This window comes from Gavialis gangeticus, unplaced genomic scaffold (genome assembly GCF_001723915.1).
Source record: "Gavialis gangeticus isolate Ggan-Ray unplaced genomic scaffold, GavGan_comp1, whole genome shotgun sequence".
In the NCBI taxonomy this organism is placed as follows: Eukaryota; Metazoa; Chordata; order Crocodylia; family Gavialidae; genus Gavialis; species Gavialis gangeticus.
This window is the reverse complement of record NW_017728997.1, coordinates 30,139,191-30,161,546: the sequence shown is the minus strand read 5'-3', so window position 1 is coordinate 30,161,546 and position 22,356 is coordinate 30,139,191.

Here is a 22,356-nt window from a genome sequence, read left to right as displayed (position 1 = left end):
CTGGACTTCATTTCCCATCAGCTCCTTAGGAAATGGCTGGTTTGCATGGAGACCCCAGTAGCAGTGGCATCATGACAGCGTGGGGCCAGGGTTTCCATGGAGACCAGCTCCAGCAGAGCAAGCAGGGTGCACAACTGGGTGGGGAGCTGCTCCAGGGCCGGAGCTGGGATCTTGCAGCGGTGACATCATGGTCTAGAGCTGGGATCAAGCTGCAATCTGCTTGCTGTATGCCCCTCCCTGATCTGGGGCATGCAGGCAATGGATTGCACCTCTGCCCTGGCTCCAGACCATGCTGTACTGCTGCAAGATCCCAGTGCTGGCCCCAGAGCAGCTCCCCTCCCACCCATGTGCCCTGCCATTGCTGCTGGGGCCAGCCTCCATGGAAACCTTGGCCCCACATTGTCACAGCACCACTGCTACTGGGGTCTCCATGGAAACTGGCTGTAGCAATGTGGGCTGAGGCTTCTGACAAATGGAGTCCACCATGGGCCCAATATGGTTCATAGGAAGGACTTTACCTGCCTCTGATCTAACCTGTCTGGGCATTTGTAAAGACTGCAGCTTTCAATTAAGTGCTGTGCTTTTGCTGGACACAGCATTTACAAAGGGCTGTCCAATATATTCACCTTGTGCAGTGTTGTTTTGAAGTATCCATATCCAGATCTCAGCCCATTCAGCTTGACCCATGATTCTGTCAAGGTTGTACCCAATGGGGGACTTGCTTGGTGTTGCTATAAAACAGTGTAGGAATAGATTTCAGATCAGATTAGTCTGACAAATTACTTCATTTCCATTCACCCCACCCCTTATCTAAATTTAGCACAACACACAAGCCCACAGTACCCAGCCTGCCAGGTTCTCCATGGGCCCAGAAACCTGGTAGCAGCAGAGCAGTTAGGGTCTGTCTTCTTATGTCACTTGGTCTAATGCCCTACAGTGCAAGGAATATGTGTGTGTGTATAAGTTGTGCAGCCTGTTATGAGTCTCTGTGCACTGCTAATTACAGTGTCGAGCTTTTTAGTGCAACAATTTCTGGACCATACAGGAGCATGGTAATCTACTGGGGTGTATACCATTGCAAATGTGGTGGTTCTGAGCACTTGGAAGTTGGCACCCCATGTCATGCTGGTTAAACACGGCCTGGTGCCAGGTTGTGGGCCCCACTCATCTGGGGAGGACTCCTGGTCCACACAGTTGAGGAGCTACTTGGCCAGGGCTTTGCAGATCCAGACACCCTGCCACTGTGTGGGGCCAGGGCCACCAACATAGGTGGGAGGGAGTGGGGAATACAAGCACCTGGGACACACGCACATGTAGACACATACATGCAATACAGGCATCCAGGATACACATGCACACACACAACCCAGAAGTCTGACACACAAACATACTTAGCAGGCACAGAGTGTGCTGGGTGGCCATGCATGGGACAGCCAGCCGGTGGCTTGTGGCCTTGAGGGTGCATACCATGATGAGCTGCTGCTGCATCAGGTCCAGGTGAGAAGCTGTGATATCTTCACTAGCCAATAGGAGTGGCTCAGTCTTTTGGCTCTGCTTGGAAGTCTTCAGCAGCTCAGGGAGCCTGCAGGACATGCAGGGCTTCTTGAATGTCTGTACTTAGCTGTTCCACATACTCCCCCCTGCTGCATCATGTGGTAGGCTTGATCCTGGTGTACCATGCTGACTGTCTTGTGCTACATGGGGTACCCATCTCTGGCCCCCCCAAAGCTGTGCAGAGTGGGTTCCCCTCATGCTGCCCTCAGCAGTAGGGACATGAAGCAGAAGCCAGAGGAGGGAGAGGGAGCCCAGAGACTCTGGTGGCAGTGACTGCAGCAGCTGGAGCAGCAGCCATACTGGGAGCCCAGTTGTGACATGTTAATCCCTTGGGGGCCGGGAGCTATCGGTTAGACAGTCCTGAAGTGAACTATATCTGAGAGGTATCTGTCTAACATGTTATCAAAAACCTTCAATGCTGGATAGTCTAGCCTCCATAGCTCATTCCAGTACCTTATTATCCTTACAGTTAGAAAAGTTTTCATTTTGCATCTCTCATCTGCCTTTTATTTTACAATAGCAACATGTTGTTGATTCATGTTGAGCCTATGATCCACTATAATCCCAAGATCCTCTCCAGTACTGTTGCCTGGCCATTTATTCTCCATTTTATATTTGTGTATTATGTTTTCCTTTTTGCAAGGCATTTGCCTTCATTAAATGTCATGCTTTTGATTTCAGACCAGGTTCCAGTTTATCAAGATCACTTGAATTCTTGTTCTGTCCTTCAGAGCTCTTGTAAACCCTCCCAGCTAAGTGTTATCCACATGTTATAAAAATAAAATGTTTATTCTCTATTACATTATCCAATTTGTTAAAAAAAATATTGGGTAGTAACTGCTCCAGGTCAAACCTTTGTAAAGCCCCACTTGATATGTCCTCCTAGTTTGATATCAAATTAGATATAACTACTCTTTGATCATAGTTTGTCAAGCAATGGTGCATCTTCCTTATGTTGTTATCATCCAGATCATACATCCCTAATTTGCATGTGAGAATATCATGTAAGGCATTAAAAGCCTTACTAAAGTCAAAATAAATCATATCATCTACTTCCCATATGGGTCTGCAGTGGCGGAGTGGTTAAGGTGACTTGCTATGGGTCCAGAGAAATAAGTACCCAAAACTGCCTCCAATTTACTAGCTGTTAAAGGTCATCTGGTCATTTGGGCAAAAGTCAAAGGCAGTGGGATGATGATGCTAGCTAGCCACATCACTGCTTGTGCTGTTGGTTATAGGACCTGGAGTGCCTTAACGATGCTAGTTCCATAAGCTGCTAGGCTTGGGAAGACCTCTGACCTTGACTTTCACCTATGCATTAGATAACAGTTATCCTGCTAAAGAAGGGACACAAATTACTTCTGCCAATTATGTCATTCTTCTCTGATTTTTCTGCTTCTTCAAGCTTCCTTTCATGCTGTCCCTTTTGCATGAGAGGACTTCCCAGCCAAAATCCCTAACACTACCAACCTGTTTTTGTTTCTAGGACTTCCTCAAAACTGACTTCTCCTGTAAAACCAGGAGTAAATTATAGCCTGATAATGATTATTCAAGTGCTTAGTTAGAATTACTGCTGCATGCATGTTTTGTTTTTGAAGACAAAGCTCTTTGGGCAGTGACTATCACTTTCTATATGTCTGTACTGTGCATAGCACAATGGGACCCAGTGATGCTCAGGCTCCTAGATAGAAGTTGCTACTGAGGATAGAAGTTGAAGTAATAAATAAATGTGAATATTCCTTCATGTTGTACAGTTTAATCAACATTAATTATACTCAAAGATTCAAACTCATCCCTAGTGGAAACGGCAGAGTAATACATTTATAGTTCAATGTTTTTTTGATTTCCCCTCCATGGGTGACTAAAATATTTAAGTAGTTTGTTAAGTTTTATAAGTTTAATTCTCTGGGAAAGGTAATTTAAATATTTTAGCAATGTTCCCTTTGGTAAATCTTGAATATTTCCATTAGGAGTATCATGTGAAAGGTATTTAGTAGGAGTAAATTGCTATATAGGAATAAGGCAGGACAACTGTGGGACTAGACAGCTCAAGGTAGATTTACAAAGCCTTTCATTTCTATATCTTCATTTCAAATTCAACCTATCAATAGGGATTCAAAGCTGTTAATGTTTGCTCTTCAGTGGAAGGCGTTACATTAATTTTTGGTCTGTGTTCAATTTAGGAATGTTAAAACCTTTGCTTACAAAATTTGCCCAGGTCAGATTGTGAATATTTTGGTTGCAGGAAGTTACTCTGCTTCCTTATCATATCTTCATCTTATCAGATCTTCATTTTTCCTCAAGTACCTATTTTCCATGGGAACAACTGATATGCAAGTTGGACAACATATAGGTAGCCCATGTCCTTCACTGACCTAATCCAGGAAAATTATTTTGGTCATGACAGAAAGAAAGAATACTTGTTCTCATTATCTGTAGATATGCTGCTGTTTAGAAGGGAAATGTTGCCATTGGTCCCAACATGATTGGAAGGAAGTATAAGGACTATTGCCTGGGCATACATGACTTCTGAACAATATGATTTATTGCATGTGGAATGTAGTAATTACATTGTATGCTAGTAAAGATGGCTACATTGTTCTTGTATGCTTCAGGTGTGCCTACAGCTTCTGCTCTAGCAGTTTTTCATGGATTTCTTAGCAGAGCCTTATGTCTTTCCACCTAGAAACATTTTGAAATATGGGTTGCCATCTTCAACATTTTTTTGCAGTTTCCTTTTTGCTTAGATATGCCTACCAACCCTGCTAAGGGGCATGTTAGCCATTTTGAATTCTTTTAGAAATGTCTTACTGAGAGTTCTAAGAGCTCCCATGCATCAGAACAGGAATGTGAAACTCGATAATGGGATTGCTTTCATTTCAGGAATTTTCTTTATTGCTGTTTCTTTGGGAGGAGCATGTGTATAGATGCCCACTGCAATTTTCTCTTATGTGTTCAGTGTCTCTCCTGGCACCCAGTCAGTGAGGAGGAGAAAGATTCTTGATCTGAATGCAGATAGGATAAGAACCAGGCCTGCATGTGACAACAGAGGCTAACAGATTGGGATAAAGCATGTGGAGATGAAGGGAGACTGGGACTAGGATGAAGAACCAGCTGGTGGGAGGTTAATCTAACCGGACAGGAACGTTGGCTTAGTTTGGGACAGATACCTAGCATCAAAAAATCCAGGCTGATCAGTTAATTTCATGAATTTATTAGCAATAGAAAGCTGGGCCTTGATAACAGGAAATGTCAAGACAGCCATAAGTATAGGCATTCCTGCCAGTTTGCCCTCTATTGCTCTTGTGATGAAATGGTGTTTGACTGGTCCAGGGAAGTGTTTGTATTGTTTCTGGAGTAGTTCTTCCCTTCAGACCTAACTCAGACTGATAGCATAACCAATATACTTACACACTCCATATGATGTTCCTTTTAGAAGGGTTCGATTTAAAAATAGGTGGGTGTCCAAAACGGTACGCACCTCATGTAAACCCATCTCCTAGCATGGAAAAGAAAGGCAAACACTGGTACAGGGCTTATTACATGTTGTCCTAACAGCACTCTCTCAAGTTGTAAAAGAAAGCAAAAGGAAAGAAAAAAGGAGTTCTTAACAGTTCTCTTGGGTAGGGAGCCTTTCAAGCCCTCCTATTTACAATCCCATCTACAGTAATACTTTTCAGGGAGTAAAAGCTGCTTTGAGACTATTTCCTATCAAGCACAGATGCTTTTACTGCATCCCAGTGAAGAGACCCATAATGAGAAGAGCCAAAGTTTGGAACAATTAAATGTACTGACAGATTTTTTTTCAGTACTGGCCCCCATGCTCCCCCATCCATTAAGGAAAAGCATTATAGGAAATAGCTATGGTGAATAATAACACTGGAAAAGTAGAAAGATAGCTGACATTAGTGATAATGTACTTTCTGTCTCCCCCTTGCAGGTAATATCTCTGCAGAGCAAACAATGAAATATAAAAAAGCAGGGAATAATAATAAAAATGAAAGTGCTGGAGAGCAGACTGAAGCAAAATACATGTTTAAAAATAAAATGGCAATGGAAAAATACATACTAATTGATACCTTAAGCCCATTAGACACTGAGGGGATTTATACATTATAACAGTAAATAGATGGGAAAAACAGACTGACTTTATTTTGATGACAGAATTGTTTGAAAGACATTGTTTTGCATGTGATCAGTGAAAAGACAAAAATGCAGCCACTGATTTTTCCAGACTGTTTCATAAACATAAGAAGGTGGACAGTGTTAAATAGAATCAGAAATTAAGCTTGTGAATGCACCCTTTCATGTTTTTGGCCGATCTGCTGAGCTTATACTGTGAACATTCATTATTAAGCTAAATCTTTTAATAGCCACAATGTATGGTGATGTAAAATTAGTTATAATAGAAGAATATTCACATTTGACTACAACATCATGATTTAATAATCTTCTTAGGGAAAACAAGTTCTGTGAAATGTATGTGCATTCTTGTAGAGAAGATTAGATACTTCCCTCCCCCCAAACTGTCTTTGGGAAGGGGCTGGGATTTTGATCATGAGTTGACTGACTATATTGGGGATACCAAGAAAAACAAAAAACAAACTACATAGGAAAACTTAGGAAGACACTTAAAAGCAATACTATTGGTTGATAGTTGTTCCTACTAATTACTTATAAATGTAGGTCAAAAACAATGTACAGCTACACTTTGTGCATAATCATGTACCCAAAGTGCTGCTAATGTTTCCTGAAGGACCTCTAAATGAGGAACAGGAATGACTGGCAGTAGTCAACACTATCCTATGCCTATACTTTTTTAGTGATTTCTTTCCAAATGCCACACTATTAAAACACAATCAATTTTTTCAGAGCTGAACATGTTCTAGTCTGCAAGTGAGATTTAAATACTGTGTGATATGAAATATCTGAAACAGGAAGGAGTTATCCTTTACAAATTATGTTGTCACCACAGCATACCTAGCTTGAATATTTGATTTAGAAAGAGTGAATGAACCTCATTTGTTGTATGGAACTCTTAAGTAGGTGCTTTCTATCTGTGCAGAATTATAAGAAGTTGCTATAGTAACCATATTTTTCTCCTGAATTTTAACATAAATAAATTAATAGGTTCAATAGAAATATAGGTCAAGGGTGAAAATAAGTTTGCTCATTTTCTAGTTCCCACTTAGATCCAATTCAGGATGAGCAACCACATACAGCATAGCTAGAGTGTCACTGATCAGAATGGCAGTATCTTGTGTAAGGGGTGATGGCTAGGACTTGAATCATTGAGGATAGTACAAGTGAAGCTTGAGGAGAATTGGCAGAAATCTGCACAGTCTTTGCTAGATAAAGGCAGTAGCGCAGGAAGAAGGCAGCTTGTGCCTCATCTGTTCAGCAGTTGCTAGAACTAGGAAGACCCCTGTTCACAAGGCAGAGCAGCCCTGAGGGTTTCCTATGATATTATAAATCACACAATACAATTCCCTTGAGAATATATTTCAACCACATTGTCTCAAAGGAGCAACTTTCATTAATACCATGTTATTATGTCGATTCTAGACAAAAACCAAATTAAGAAAATGTTTAAGATGCCTAGTTAAAGAGGATTCAAAGTCAGAAAATGATGAACCTTAAATGTTAGCATCTGTTTTTGTTCCTGGGAGTAGTAATTTTGTTTCTCAGAACTCTCATTGATTGAGATTTAGGAGAAGAGCTGGTGATGCACAAGGCTGTTTGTGAATTCAGGACTTAACTGCTAACAATACAGATAATGTCAGTTCATACATTAGCTCTTGCCAGTAAGTTTTCTTTCATGATGATGATCACATTTACCCTCATTTCAAAATAATGTTGCTTCCTGTAAAATAGCTGACCCTGTAATATTTACTATTAGAGTAATTTATAAATAGGACAGCAAGCCAAATCCTACTTACCTCTCTGATTTAAAAAAATAGTAATTAGGCATACCTATTTACTGTTTATTATTACCATAGAAATAGTTACATTACAGTTAAAACCATGATTTTACTGGAAGTATGAGTCCATATAAGTGTCAATGTATGTCTTAAATAATGTCAAAATGGAAGTGTTACAAACCCTAATCTAAATAATTTGCAATGCAGACATGAAATACAGTTGCAGGAACAAGGCCTAACTTTGCACGTGCAAACTTGAAGTCAGTAGACCCATATATGAGTGTAACTGTCTCTACAGCCCTAGATCCATAGCTGTTTTTTCTTGTCATGTGTTGAATGGGTTCTTAGGACCCATAGAGCTATTACTAAAGCAAATGTCAATTATTTTACAAATCTGATTATAATCAGGTGTGTTTCTGGGCTACATTAGTCTCCTAAGGGAGTCTGTTAAAGTAATTTGTTATTTCTTCTTTTTTGTTTCTTTGCCACAAAGTGGAAAAATAGAAGACACTTTGAACATCTCTCTTTGGAAATCAGGAATGCCTTGCCTGATTGACTTTATATTATGTAGACATTTTACCTTGGGCCCAGAGGTAACTTCCTAACATTGAGGTCGGTATAATTTTTAAAATTTATTTCAAGAGGGCTTATAATAGAAATTTTATTCCAGCTGTAACCATGGATAGGTTAACTGCCACTTCACAGTGTATAAGGGTATTAGAGCTTGTTGGTAGCTTAAATATAACTTTTGATTGCTGCTTCACATTTTTTTCTCATGTGATAGATCATAACTATGTAAACTCTTGTGTATAAATCCTTTCAACAGTGGACTTTTTCCAAATCCAACAAAAGAAAGGCTTTTGAAGATAAAGGGGGGTTATTTTGTAGGGGGTTTTTTAAGTGGGATCAATTGCCTAAGGAACTAGGACTGAGCATAGATACTGAAACTCATTTGCTGTTCTCAGTCCCATACCTACAAAGTGCCTGCTTGCTCTGCTGTTTCTTTTGTTTTACTTTTTTTGGCTTACACCAAGCAATGAATGACACTGATAAAATTCAGCTATTTGCAGTGAAATAGAACAAGGTCAGTTTAAATGAAGAATATCAGTCTCTTACTAGTCAAAAAGCTCAGGGACAAGGGGAAAGAATAAGTAGCTCTCAGTGTTGGCAGGACTTCAGATACCTTTTTCAGAGGAAGTTCAATAACTCTATGAGTCTAAATTTAGAAGCATGTACTATATTGAGAAATTAGCAGTAAGGAAACTAGACAATCTCTCTGAGGGATCAAACAAAACTATAATACAATGATTTCTCAAGGTCAAATGTCTCCTTTTAATGGTACTTAACTTGAAGCATTTCTAAAATCCTGTTCACTGAAGCAGTGTGCAAGACTAAAATCACTTCAAGCCTAGAGGGAAGGTTTTGCAATGAAATGAAGGGAGATAAATCAGTGCGGGAACACTTCACAAAGGATATTGATAGAGCCTCATAATGACTTTTTAAAGCTGCTCCACCTAATAATTATGAGCAGGATTTGATAAAAAGCAGCCTTGTCAATAAGTGTTTGCAATATACAAGCTGGGTTTTTGTGATTAGCTCCACCTGCTATCACTTTGCTGCTTTCAAAAGGTTTGAATGGAACCCTAAAACATGCCGATGCAGTTCTTACTGACTTCAGTGGTAGGTGAGAATTTATTTAAATAGACAAGCTAGACAAATGGCTGATATCTACGTTTGCTCTTCAGGTGAAAAGCTAGGTCTTCTTCTGTGTTTGCACAGCATAGATGCTAACTGGGACCTTTGTGTTCTAATATGATATAAAAAAAATAACAAAAATTATTTGCACCTAAATAATACTTCTTCTAAGGACAGACCTCACAATCAACATAGCAGGTATGTTTTATTATACTCATTTTACTGGGATATAAACTTAGGGATAGACTTAAGCCCAGCATTCAGGTTCCATCAACTGCCTTAAAGCTATTGCTTAGGTACTGTCTAACTTCTGAAGCTGTGGGTACAAGACACTTGATTCCCAAAATAGCTGTCTATTTGCCTGTCTGCTGAAGGAAATCCAATAGGTGTGCTCTCTGCCTGCTGGGGACCAGTGGTGGTGGGGGGGGTGCAGATGAGAGAGAGACCTTAGCACAGTCTAGTGAAGGCACTCAGTTGGGGTGTAGGAAACTGGCATTAAATATCTTTTGTTGCATGATTTGGAGTAGGATCTTGATTCTGGCCTTCCAGAACACAAAACATAACCCAGGTCCAAACCACTCAGCCATTGCGTAATCTGAAATGGGTCTTTCTGTCTTTCCAGCAAAGGCTGTTGTGCTTTGTATAGGTTAAACATGGATTAGGACAAAGAGAGCGAGCATATATGTGACAGTCTAGCCACTAGGGAAGGTACTTGTCAGTGTTTAGGAAGCTCGTGTTCAGATCCTTGTTTCAACAGATACTTATTTATACCAACTGGAATCCAGAAGTATAGCAGAGCAGCTGGGCACCCTGGACAGTGATGAACACAGGCAACTTCTGGCTACCAATGTGGCTGGCACAGACACATAGCTGCAGTGGCAGATGTTATTTTTCTGACATCCCCCCAAGTCAGCACCCAGGGCTCCTGCCCTAATTATCCTAATGGAAGAATCATTCCAACAGCAGAGACTGCAGTCCAGCCTAGATGGCCTGCTGGTCAGGCATTCTCAGTTCAAGTTCTTCACCAAACCAGATGGTGTAGGGAATCGGTATACTGGGTTTATATGGTCACTTTTCTGTCCCTGGTGTCCAGCTCCAGGAGAAGAGTCATGGCTTAGGATCTCAACTGGAGGAAGGCATCTGCTGTGCACGTCTTGCTGAGTCATAAGCTAGCTGCTAGAACTCTATCCCTTTTCAATGCATTTTGCTTCTGGCCAATTTAGACAGCTCTGTTCTCAGGAGGTTCTGAGGATGCCTTCTTTATGTTTGTAGTTCTTTTCCTGCCTTGTATTTAGAGCTTGAATGCCTGAATCAAGACTGAGAAATAAGATTTAATTCTCCACTATGTTGGTATGTGCCCTGGAGTTAGGTATTACAGTATCTAAATACCTTTTGAGGATCAAAGTAGCCTGAGGTTGAAGAGCAGGTGCCAGACCTCCTTCACTTTTTTCCTTGTCAAGTGATCTCATTTAAATCAATCGGACTGTTCATATGTATAAGGCAAATGAGATACAAATCAGTTGTGTAAAAAACCTTAGGATTCTCTGTTCTTGAGACCCTGACCTTATCACTAATCAGTGATCCCAGCCAAATATTTTAAGTTCATCATTTTTAAATTTACAAGGACTGGATTTAAGTTGCCATTGTTGATATTTTAGGACTCCTGTGTTTAAGAAGTGGACAAAGCTAACTGCAGTTTAATCGGATTTTTCTTTCTAGCCTATTAGGTAGCTCAGAGATGCTGTCCATCTGTGCATCTGTGTTGCCTTGAGGAATTTTGCAAAAAGCGTAGTATGTGCAGACACGAACACATACACAGACCCACACAACCTATGTATGTGCACGCACACCTAATGCTGAATATTCCACAGTGATTCCTATTCTGTTCACTAATAATTCTCTGACTTCATGGTCCAACATATAGTAGAGGTGTCTAGGAAAAAATACACAAATAATTGTTTTTTGAGTGGAGTTGATTTGAGATCACCAGTATGATGCTAAGCTAGCGCATATATAAAACTTTCTTGCTGTTAAAATCTTGCCATTAGCTACAACCATATGGATAGAGTTTCTGAGCTCAGCTGACACATAATAATAAACAGTAATAATGCTTTGCACTTTTATAGTATAAGGATTTTGGTACATTTCATAAACATTAATTAATTTAGTTTCATGGCTCCCTGTGATGCAAGCACTAGCTGAAGCCAAAATTGAAAACACTAAGATAAAATTCAAAGCTTGTACAAATATGAAAAAACCCCATTCATAATAAAACTAAAAAAAAACGAAGGGAGAGAGAAATAACACAACAAATTCAACAACCCCTGAACATTTCTACAATGGAGAAGGCCTAAAAAATGTTTGTTTTTTTTCCCACTGATTAGTGAATTATATAAGTGATTATTTTATGAAAAACACACTAACGGTTTATTTATTTTAAAGAAAAGGTGATAAATGGATAGAAAAGTGATTTCTAGGTATCCTACCATATAGTATTTATCTGTAATATTAGAACTTTGGTACACACAAAAAAAAGTGGCTTTTGCCCCTGGCACCCTGAGCTGTTGCTCACATGACTTACTTCTTGGACCAAGCAGAGTTCAATGCTCAGATCACTGAGGAATTTGTTGGGTCTTGGTCCAAAGCCAATTGAAAAATTTGGCAGTTTTCCAGTTGACCTTGGTGGATTTTGGATTAGTCACCTAGACAGCAACTTATTGCAGAAAAAAGAACAACCTGAAAAAACCTGAAACATAAAATGTACTTAAAGAATAGTTGTGAAGATTAATTTTTACCAAGTTCTAATGTAACTACACTTAAAATACTTAACACAAGCTGATGTTGGATAAGTATCAAGATAGCAGCTGGGGCAAGTAAAACTGTCTTCAGATAGACATTGGACTTAGCCTTATCTCTTCAGACTTTCAGGCCATTTATTCAGCCAAAACTATTACCAAAAAAACCCTCTTCAAAACAAATGGTCCTTTCAGAACTGTTAAACAAGATGCCATTTTGCATTGTCACTTGTAATTGTTCCAGTTGTTAAAGTTTTCTGTAAATGTTGTTTGGGGTCTGATGCAAAGTCTTTTGGAATTGAGAGAAGCACAAAATGACTTCTGGATCAAATTTTAAATCAAGCTCTGAGAAGTATATCTACGATGTGGTTAATCAAGATTCCTCCAGCCATTTCAATATTTGGTGTAGGTTTTCTTGCTTATTTCAAGATAAGTTCATTTTTCTTTAGAAATTTTGTTAATTTGGTACTGGTTAAGAGTGTCTGACTTACCATTGTAATTGTAAAGAACGGATACAACATTATCACTTATGGTATAGGCTTCCAATAGATTATCATGTGTATATACCTTAACTTGATGGAACCATCTCATTGGATAAGAGAATATGATTTTTGTTCAATGGACTCAGCTGAGAATGCCAAGAAAGTTGCTAAACAGTATCAAATGTAGCTGTAGTCTTTGGACACACATAGATGTGATTCTTCCAGTAGAAACTGAACCTCTCTTGTGGTAGAAACCATGACTATATAGATATTCCAGCATTTTTCCTGAAGCAAATCTGAGGGGGGGGGAAGTAATCTGACTTAAACCATGTAGAAATCCCTCCTGGGAGAATTAATTGCTCCTGGGAAGAGTTTTTCCTGGGAAACTTTCCCCCACGCTTTCCTACAGCTTTACCAGGAGGGGTGGAGTTTCAGGGAAAGATCCCTGTGCCTTCTGGACAGGGGTGGGTCCCATGGGGGTGGGGAACACTTGTACCAGGAATCCTTTGATTCCTGGTCCACCCAAGCCGGCTGCCTGGCAGTGGTAGCAACATTTCTAGTCATGTAGAGTGCAGGGAGTCAATTGACTTCATGGCTCTTTATAATCTACCTGATCTCTTCTAAACTCCTCATTTCACAGGTATAGTCTTGATGGTCCACTAATCAAACGGGTCTTTGCCCTGCTGTCTGTTAGCTGCTTCTGGTAATGTAACTGCTAGTTCACAGCCCAGTAGATTTGTTTTTAACTCATTTCGTTGAAGTTATATTAGCTTTTGCTTCAATGCAGACTTGGGCTCCCAGAATATTAGTAAAGCTTCTAGTTTAGCTCGAACTGGAGAAAGCTGTGTTTTGGATGTGGTGATGGACCTCACCATGTGCATCATCCTTCTCAAAGTTCTAAATCCAACCATGCTTCTGGAGACCAGTGCCATCCTACTCCCACCCCACCTGTAGACTGGGAGGGAAGGAGGAGGACCACCTTCCAATTGCTCCCTGCCGGCTACTCGGACTGGAGTCCCTGGTGTGAGAAGCAGGCAGGAGGCTTTGCCTCGCTGCTCAGTCTACACAACTTTGGGGAACTGGGAGTCTCCGTGGTAACAATTGGGCAGGGGCCTTTGCTGTGCTGCTTCAGTCCCTCTGTGAACAGGGGGATTGGAGCAGCCCATGCTTTCTTCATCCTGATCTTAGGAAGAAGGTGCAAAGAGAAGGGTGGTTGCAGGATGAATGCCCATAGAGCTCTCTCTGCTGGAATCATTGCTAGTCATGGAAATTTTCCACCACTAGAAATTAACAGTTGTATGTGGCCGTTATGATATGGGCATATACTCTCCAGAACTTGGACTGAGATAACCACCTCTTATGTTGCTGGTATATAAGCCTCTGAACAACCACCACATAGAGACAACAGTGAATCAGTATGTATGTGGCTGGGTTTAAACCACTAACACTGACCCTTCTCAAACTGCTTTATGACTTCAGCATACTTTTTTCAGTGTGGAGCAGTTTCCTGTTATGAATAAACTTTTAGTGTCAGAACCTTAGAAGTAAATGCTTTATGTTATACTAATAATGCTTTTAGCTGTTCAATCTACCCACTAGGATTTTGGGGGGTATAGTTTATATGGTATGTAAATATAAAAACAACCAGTGTATGTTTTCATTAACTTGTAAAAGTGTCTGTTTAGATTTCTTTCTTTTATTTTCTCACCAAAGATGTATACAAAACAAAATACATCTTCATTATTGTTTTTAAGGTATGTACTACTGTTATAAAATTAGTATAATTTATATTGGCCAGAGCAAATGCTGTCAAGATATCTTAATTTTTTTAAGAGCCAGGGGGGGAACAATCTCAAGCTTGAATAACTTCCAAATAACTCTGGGTGAGGAAAGCTGATATTCAACTGTATAGTAATGAGTACATAGCAAGTAATTTTATGATATTTTAACCCTTGCTTCAATTTATTCTAGCAGCTAAATTTGGAAAACTGGATCCTTTGTATAGTGAGGGTAAAGGCAATGGCTTTGAGCAGAGGTTTACTTAATGCATCTTACTCATGCTAGGCTTGCCTGTTGCCAGATCTACAGGATTAGAGTCACCTTTTGCTTTTCTTTCAAATCAGGAAACCACAGAACATCACCAAGCACTTGTGCTGTAACAAAAACATTATTTTAATGCAACAAGGAAAGATTATTGTGATGCAGTAATAATAAGGATAGAACCACAAATAATTTAGGCCAAACATTAGGCATTTCAGTCCACCTTTAGGGACCTGATAAAAGGGGCTTGATTTGCTGTATGTTGAGCACCCAGAGTTTTTATTTGAGTGACTAGAAGACGGGGAATCTTATAACAATTTTACTGGGTACCTAAATATAGATTTCCGTGTTCAGGTGTAGGCAACCTAAATTGGTAAGATTCAGTCTAAACACTTGCAACTCAAAATCTGTTCCTTCATAGGTGCCTTATAAGATTTACAAGGCACTAAAGCATATGCTTCAGGCACTTGCAACAGAACTTAAAATAAATTAATTCTCTTGTGTCCTGTGGATAAATAGAGGTCTCTCCATTTTTCAGAAAAGTCAAATTGCATGCCCAAGGAGAAGAAAAACCCAAGTCAAATCAACACTGATATTAATAAAATCATCCCCCATAATACACTTGATTAGCTTGTATAACGATTTATAGGGCAGCAATCCATATACTTCAGGCACTTGTGACAAAATTGTACTTTCAAAATTGTAAACTAATCCAAGTTATTAAACTGACTCACTAGTGGTTGGTTAATCATGCTTAAGACAGTACTGCCTAGGGCCCAACCAAATCACATGGCAACATGGAAAAGTAGACTGTCCCTGCCCTAATGAACTTGCAATCTAAATACGAAGACAGGCACAGGAGGAGGAAAAAAGGGCATAATATACAAGCAAAGTGAACAATATGGCTAGGTACAGACATTTAAAAATCCTGAGGTGGAATTGATCCAAGTTACGTACTTTTCTGTAAGTAGTGTACTTCAGTTCAGTAGCAAACAGAACACATTTGTCTTTTAATCTGCGGGGGAAAGTTTGGTTGGGCCAATCTTAGCTCCAATTCTGCTATTTTTAAATCAGTTTACGTGTGTTGAATTTCTTCTGTTCTGTTATGGGTATAGACCAGTTTCTGATCACTTACCAGTATAAGAGTAATGTCTGTACCTGACCTAAGGGGTTACCTATCAACTAACATGAGGGCAAATCTACAACTATTTGTTGTGGGTTTAGTTTATTTGGGAGGGGAGCTAAATAAAAAAGAGAAGGAATGGGGGAATCTGATGGTGAGGTATATAGGAATGTCAGGATAGGAAGACAAAGTGCAGTGTAAAGTGGAGTTTGGAACAAAAAGCCAATAAGAAGTGGGGAGAGACTGTCCAGTCAGCTGTAGAAAATGCTTTGACATAATTTCAGTTACAAGGTTCTTTTTTTTTTTTTTTTTTAAATTGCTGCATCAGCTGCCCCTGCTAGCTTAAGTTTCTGGCTGGCTCCTTCCTTTCGTCAAGCCCATATGCAGTATCTTCCCCCTACTATATGTCCTTGTGTCCCCAGAGGGCTCAACCTTCCCCTTGCACCTGTGGTCTAGAAGAAGTAGCTGGTTAGGAGAAGTAGCCTTGACTTGGAGCCCTGTTTTTCTCACCCCTTGCCAGAGAAGCCATCCCCACTTAAATTTTCTAATCCCTCACATTCCTCAAACTACCCTCAGAGAAAAAGATGACTTGTACTCTGAAACTCGTAATATTTGGGCTTATTCCCAAAGGGTAAACAAATTCTAGTACTGTGGGATGCCAATAGCTGTCTTACTTATGGCAACAGAAGTCCAGCCAGAATGCCTCCACTGATCTCGAATGTGGCTGAAAGAAGAAGGGCAGTATCTGAGCTCTATAGATTCTGTTTACCCATTTAGGGCACATCCACACATGTAAACACGTGCGCTTGCAGCAGCTCAAATAGGATCATCACAAATTTGAGCTGGAGATTTTTGGCTCGGCGCACATGCCTGGACATGCACTTTGGTGTGGGGCAAGTTGTACCACTTGGGGCAAAATAACCCTGCCCAGCACCTCTTAGATCTGCAGCCAGGGGGAGCTAGAGCCTGGGGCCAGCACCTGTGCTGACTCCAGCAATATAAAAACCTGCCCTGAGCTTTTGAGGCCCATCCAAGGCCCTGACCTGGAGTGGCCCCTGCCTCCTCTACCCACTGCAGCAGTGACCCAAGGCAACCTGTGACAGCATCTGGACCCTTGGGCCTGTGGCCCCATAGCTCCACTCTGCCATCTGGGAAACTATCATCCAGAAGATGTGCTCCTTGCAATGGCCCACTTAAACTGTCCAAGTATGTCCTCTTGGCTCCAAATGGCCAACAAGTCAGCCACCTCATCTGCCCTCCAGCTGGGTCCCTAGTGGTGGTACCAGACAGGCTCTTGTGCCTGGGTCTCACCACTTGTCTCACTTGCAGAGATTCTGGTGTTCCCTGTTTAAAAATTGCAAATTATCTGATAAGAAACCCAAATTCTCCCATTAAAATACCCCAAAATAGTGTTCTTTCACTATTAAAATGAAATGCCACTATATCTAGAGAGATCAGTTGGGCAAAGTTTGCTTTAAACTTGTACATATATCAATACATTTGGAAGCCTACCAGTGCCTCTGTCATCATAATAAAATAAGTTCTAAATATCTATACCTTTTAGTATTTTTGTCATAGAAAAATCAGAGCTTCCCACTTCACTCACCAGGATGCACAGCATTGAACAGCACTGATATGCCAGTGCCTTGCCTCTGCCTTTGCCTCTCAATCTCAACCCACAGCCTACCCCCTTCCCCAGTCCCCTCACTCCTGACCCACAGGGCCGGCACGTGGGTGAAGGGTTTGTGGGGATGGCTTGGGGGTGTGGGGTTTGTGGGTAGATGCAGGGGGGAACTGTGGGTGTGGGGGGAGCTGCTCAAGAAGGGTGGGTCCCCTGCCACATGCAGGATGCAGCCCCCCCTACACAGCTCACAAACTGACCCCCCCCAACAGGGCCCAGTCTCCCCTGCAGGCTCTACAGTCTCCCCTGCAGGGCCCAGAGCCCCCACGGGGTCCACATGCCCCACTGCAGAGTCCCAGCCTCCCCCCCTTGCATAGCCCATAGCTTACTTGCAGCAGCAGTGCCATTGCAGCACTCAGGGCCTCTTAGCACCCCCCCCCCCCCCCACGTGGCATGGGGCAGCTTGGCTTGGCCTGGCACCCGGTGATACCTGTGCCATATTGCGTGGGCCCAGCATGGTGTTGTGCATGTTTGGGCCACTTGGGGGGAGGGGGATAACTCTCATGGGGACTGCCTGTTCTACCAAGCTGGGTCTTGTGTGTGTGGAACCAGCCCAGGTGGGGCCCATGCATGTAGGACCCAGCCCGGCATGGTAGGTGGTCCCCACCAATGGCATGGGGCCCTGAGTGACAACCCAAATGTCCTGGAGCTGCCTAAATGCGCATGGCACCATGTCAGGTCTGCACAATTTACAATTTACCACAAGCAGTGCTTCTTGGTGCCAGGTGGCTGGGGCTAAACCGCGCTGCCTTGCACCATGGGGGAGGCGGGGCTTTGCCAGGAGGGCCGCAAGTGCTGATACTGCAGTGAGGGGGCTGTGGGCCATGTGGGGGGCAAGCAGGGGACCCATCCCTCCTGAGCAGCCCCTGCCACACCTACAGTCACCCCCCGCCCTCACTGGTCCCTTACTTATTTCTGACAGAGTTGGTGTCCATGCAGCCTGAACCAGTCCAGGCTGCCCCACATGTGGAGGCAGCATGCTTCAGCACCAGGGCAAGGGTAGCTGTAGAGACACTCTGGCACCAGAGCATCTGTTTGGAGGACCCAAGCCTCCAGTTGCCTCAGGGCACAGTCCTGGACTGTGCCCTGCCCCACTTTTTTTCTGTGTTTTTTTTTTTTCTTTTTTTTTTCTTTCTTTCTTTTTTTGATACCTGGATATCCAGGTATCAAATTTTGAGCCCCCACTGCAAATATGCAGCTTAGGGAATATTTGTTGTTGTTGTTCCCAGTGTGCATCTTGCTGTGTCTCAAACTACTTTGAGATGTGGCAAGAGGCATGTGCGGGCATGTCTGGATGCTCCCTTAGAGTTCTAAAAGTCAAAACCAGCAGTCTACAGGCAGCAAGCTAATGTTGGCTCTGGATTTAGGACCCAGAGACCTAGTTTTGGGGGGAGGCAGTGCCCACCCTCAGACTGATCATGACCTTCCCATTCAATAATAGGCAAATTTATTGATACACACTGATAACAGAAAAAAGCAATAAAAATAATCAAGCTGTTCTATATATCTACCAAATCCTAGGGCTAAAGTACATCTGGCCAACACAGTCTTTACTCTGGGGCTCTCTTTCATAGGTGTCAGCAGTCTGGAGATGGGATGCTGAAGCCCACCCTCCCCCTTCCAGTGGGGTGTGTGAAATGGACTGCTGGTATGTCCTCTGTCCATGGCAGCCTTGAGGACCCTTCCCAGGGGACAAGAACTCCACTCAAGGAGCAGAATGGGGAGGGATGAGAAAAAGGGAGGGACCCTTGTTACTCTCAAGTCTCTGTTTTTGTATTTTCCTTCCCTCCTGATGACTCTTCATCCATGGCTATGTCTGGTTAGTTGTCTCTGTGGTCATATGTCCAGTTGGCCTTCTGGGCTTTATCCTAATTTTGTCTGTTCCCCTAAAACTGGAACTCAGGCCCAGCCACTCTGGGGCCTTGTTAGCTGATGCCACTTATCTCATGGTATCAACAGTATGGTATGCACTCCCTTGGTTGTCAGACTAGTGTCCTTGTTGTGTTAGAAAACCTGTCTGCATTCCAGGCCATGCGATAATTTGTGTGCAAGACCCAAGCTCTTTAGAAATCAGTTAACTCCTGCAGCCCATATTGAACCCTTTTAAATGCATATATTTATATCTATAAGCCAATTCCCCAAAAACAAACCTTTAAATACCATTTCTAAATCAACAGCTAGAACAGATCAGGGACTACAGGTTAATGCTATAATGCAGTGTTTCCCAACCAGTGTGCTGAGGCACAAAAGTGTGCCATCAGAAATGAACAGGTATGCTGTGGAATTTTACCACGGCAATGAGCTACAATAGGTATGAGGATGGGTAATGCCTTAGCACAGGGGTGTAAAATTATTTTGGGAGGAGGGCCACTTACCCAGTTTTGGCAAGCTGTCAAGGGCTGCATGGGTAGCCCTGCCCTTTGACAGGTGCCCCACCCCCTGGTCACCATCTTGGGACCAATGTTCCAATGTCTTGGGACCAATGTCCCAGGGCCAGTGTCAGTGGGGCCCAGAGTGGGGCGCAGGCTGGCAGGGGTCTGTGGAGCCAAGCTGGGCTGCACCAGCTGGGAGAGGGGGGAGCTGACCTGGCTCCATAGAGCTCTTGCTGGCCAGGACCCTGTATCCCTGCCACCCTGATATGTGCCCTGCTGGCACTGGCCCTGGGACACTGGTGTGGGCCCTGTGCTCCCACACCTGCTCACATCCAGTGCCCCCTGAGCCCTGCGGTACAGGTGGGGTGCAGTGCACAGCCCCAATCCCGTTCTTGCTGGTAGGGAAGGAGCTGGTGCAGAGCTCGGGGAAAAGCAGCCTCTTCCCACCCCATGGCCGATGCTCCCTGCTGCAGCCACTTGCAGCCTGTGCAGGGCTGTCCTGAGCAGGCACAGGCAGCCCCACGTGGCCTGTAAGCAGCTGCAGTGTGGGGTGATGGGCATGGGCCAGGGGAGGGGCCACTTCCCCCCACCCCCATGCTCAGCACCAGCTTGTAACCTGCCCCCACAGCTAGCCTGGGCTCTGTGCCAGCTTTGGGTTCCCTGTTGGGGCTGCACCATGGTGGCAGCAGCTGTGGCCCCCCAACTTGCTGTGCTGGGCAGTGTTTGCTGCTGTTGCCCACATGGAAATTGCATGCTGGGCAGCACAGAGGTGGTGGCGGCAAGCTTGTGCAGAGTGTGGGGGAAAAGCAGACCTTCACCTGCCCCATGGCTAGCACCCTGTGCTGCAGCCACTCACAGCTTGTGTGGGTCTGCCTGTGCCTGCTCAAGACAGCCCTGCATGGGCTGTGAGCAGCTGCAGCAGGGAGCGTGGGCCATGGGGTGGGGGACAAGCTGCTTTTCCCCGCATTCTGCACCAGCTCCTTCCCTGACCTCCCTCCCCCTTACCTGAGCTTCCCACATGGTAGCCACATGGTCCCAGGCCAGAAGCCCCTGCTGAGACTTCCAGCTGGGGGGCAGGAACCCACCAAGGATTCCCTTGGATCCTACTGCCCCTGGCTCCTGTCATTTTTTTGACAGGAACCAAGAACAGATAAGTTTTAATTTTCAAAAAATTTTAGGGGCCCCATGGGCTGGACACAATGGCCTCATGGGCTGGATCCAGCCCACAGGCCATATTTTGCCCACCCCTGCCTTAAAAGTTGTGACACAAATTTTTTAAAATAAATGTAAGTGTGCCTGGGGCTGGAAAAGGCTGGGAAACACTGCTATAGTGGCCAAATGCTGTAAACAGACCACTTTCTGCACAGCTTTGATTTTGGAATTGTTTTTTAACTTAATGGACTAAGTACCATCTTTGCAAGAAGCTAAAAGGGCCTCTGTATTAGGCCTGTGCAAATATGGAAGTATTCAATTCGGATTTGGCTGATTTGGAGGACAGTGATTCAATTTGGTGATTCTAGTGCTGAGTGCTGCCAGTCTCCGGGTGATTGCTGGAGCTGCCCCAGCTCCCAGACAGCATGTGGTGCCCTGCCGAGCCGTGCTGCACCCATGCCATGGGGCAGCTGCCACTCAGATGCCAGCTGGAGAGGCAATCCCTGCTACCCACCACTGCCCTGTGCTGTACAGGGTGGGCTTTGCCATGAGCGCTCAGAGGCTGTGATCCCTGCTGCTGCAGCTGGTGATTGCAGGGCTATTTTTGTTTGTTTTTTTTTAAGTTCTGGGAAGCTAGGGCTGGGCAGAGCAGCCATGGGGGCTTCTCCCATGGCTCCCCCTGCCCAGGAAGAGGCAGGCACAGCTGGAGGAGCCGCAGGAAAACCTAGCGCCTCTCTCTGGCCAATCCAAATCTCTAAATCTTTTCCGAATAGATTCGGAGGCTTCAGATTCAATTCAGACCTTTTAATGGGTCTCCTGATTCGATTAGGAGATTCGGCTGCCAAATCAGGCCAAATCTCCTCCAAATCAAATTGGTGACTGAAGCTTTGTACGGTCCTACCCTGTATGTCTGAAGTTGTGGAAGATTCAGATGAACTGAGATGCAAATTATCTCTATTTTATGAATGGGAAACAATTGTATCTTTCATGCAGGGCTGTGGTGTGGGTTTGTGGATTTACAAAAGCATATGGGTCCAGTTAGTTTGAAACCTGTTTCTAATGTTGACTTATGGTGTATGACCTTGGACAAGTAACCTTCCATTTTCTCTGATATAAACACCTCTCCAGAGAGCATCGGTTAACTATACATGAGAGTAAGAATTGCAGATTAGCTGGTTTCCAAAACCACTAGAACCACTCAGAACAAGTTAGTAATTTTCAGCTGAAGTTTTCTTCCCAGGAAGCCAATGAGTGGCAACTTATGTAGGAGTGTTGAGACTCTTAACCAAGTAATATCTGTGAAGTTCTATGTACAGTAAATGTAAAGTCATATAGAGGAAAGTCAGTGATGGGAGGTAGAATAAAGCAGTTCATGTTTGGCCTTATGCTCAATCCAGTACAATACATATTATGTAGTGGAAAAAATACAGATATACTTCCTTTTGGTCCCTTTGATATAGATGTAGGTTCGGAAAGGACCTAAGTAGATCATCAAGTCGAACCCCCTGCCCTGGGCAGGAGAGAATACTGGGCTTATATGT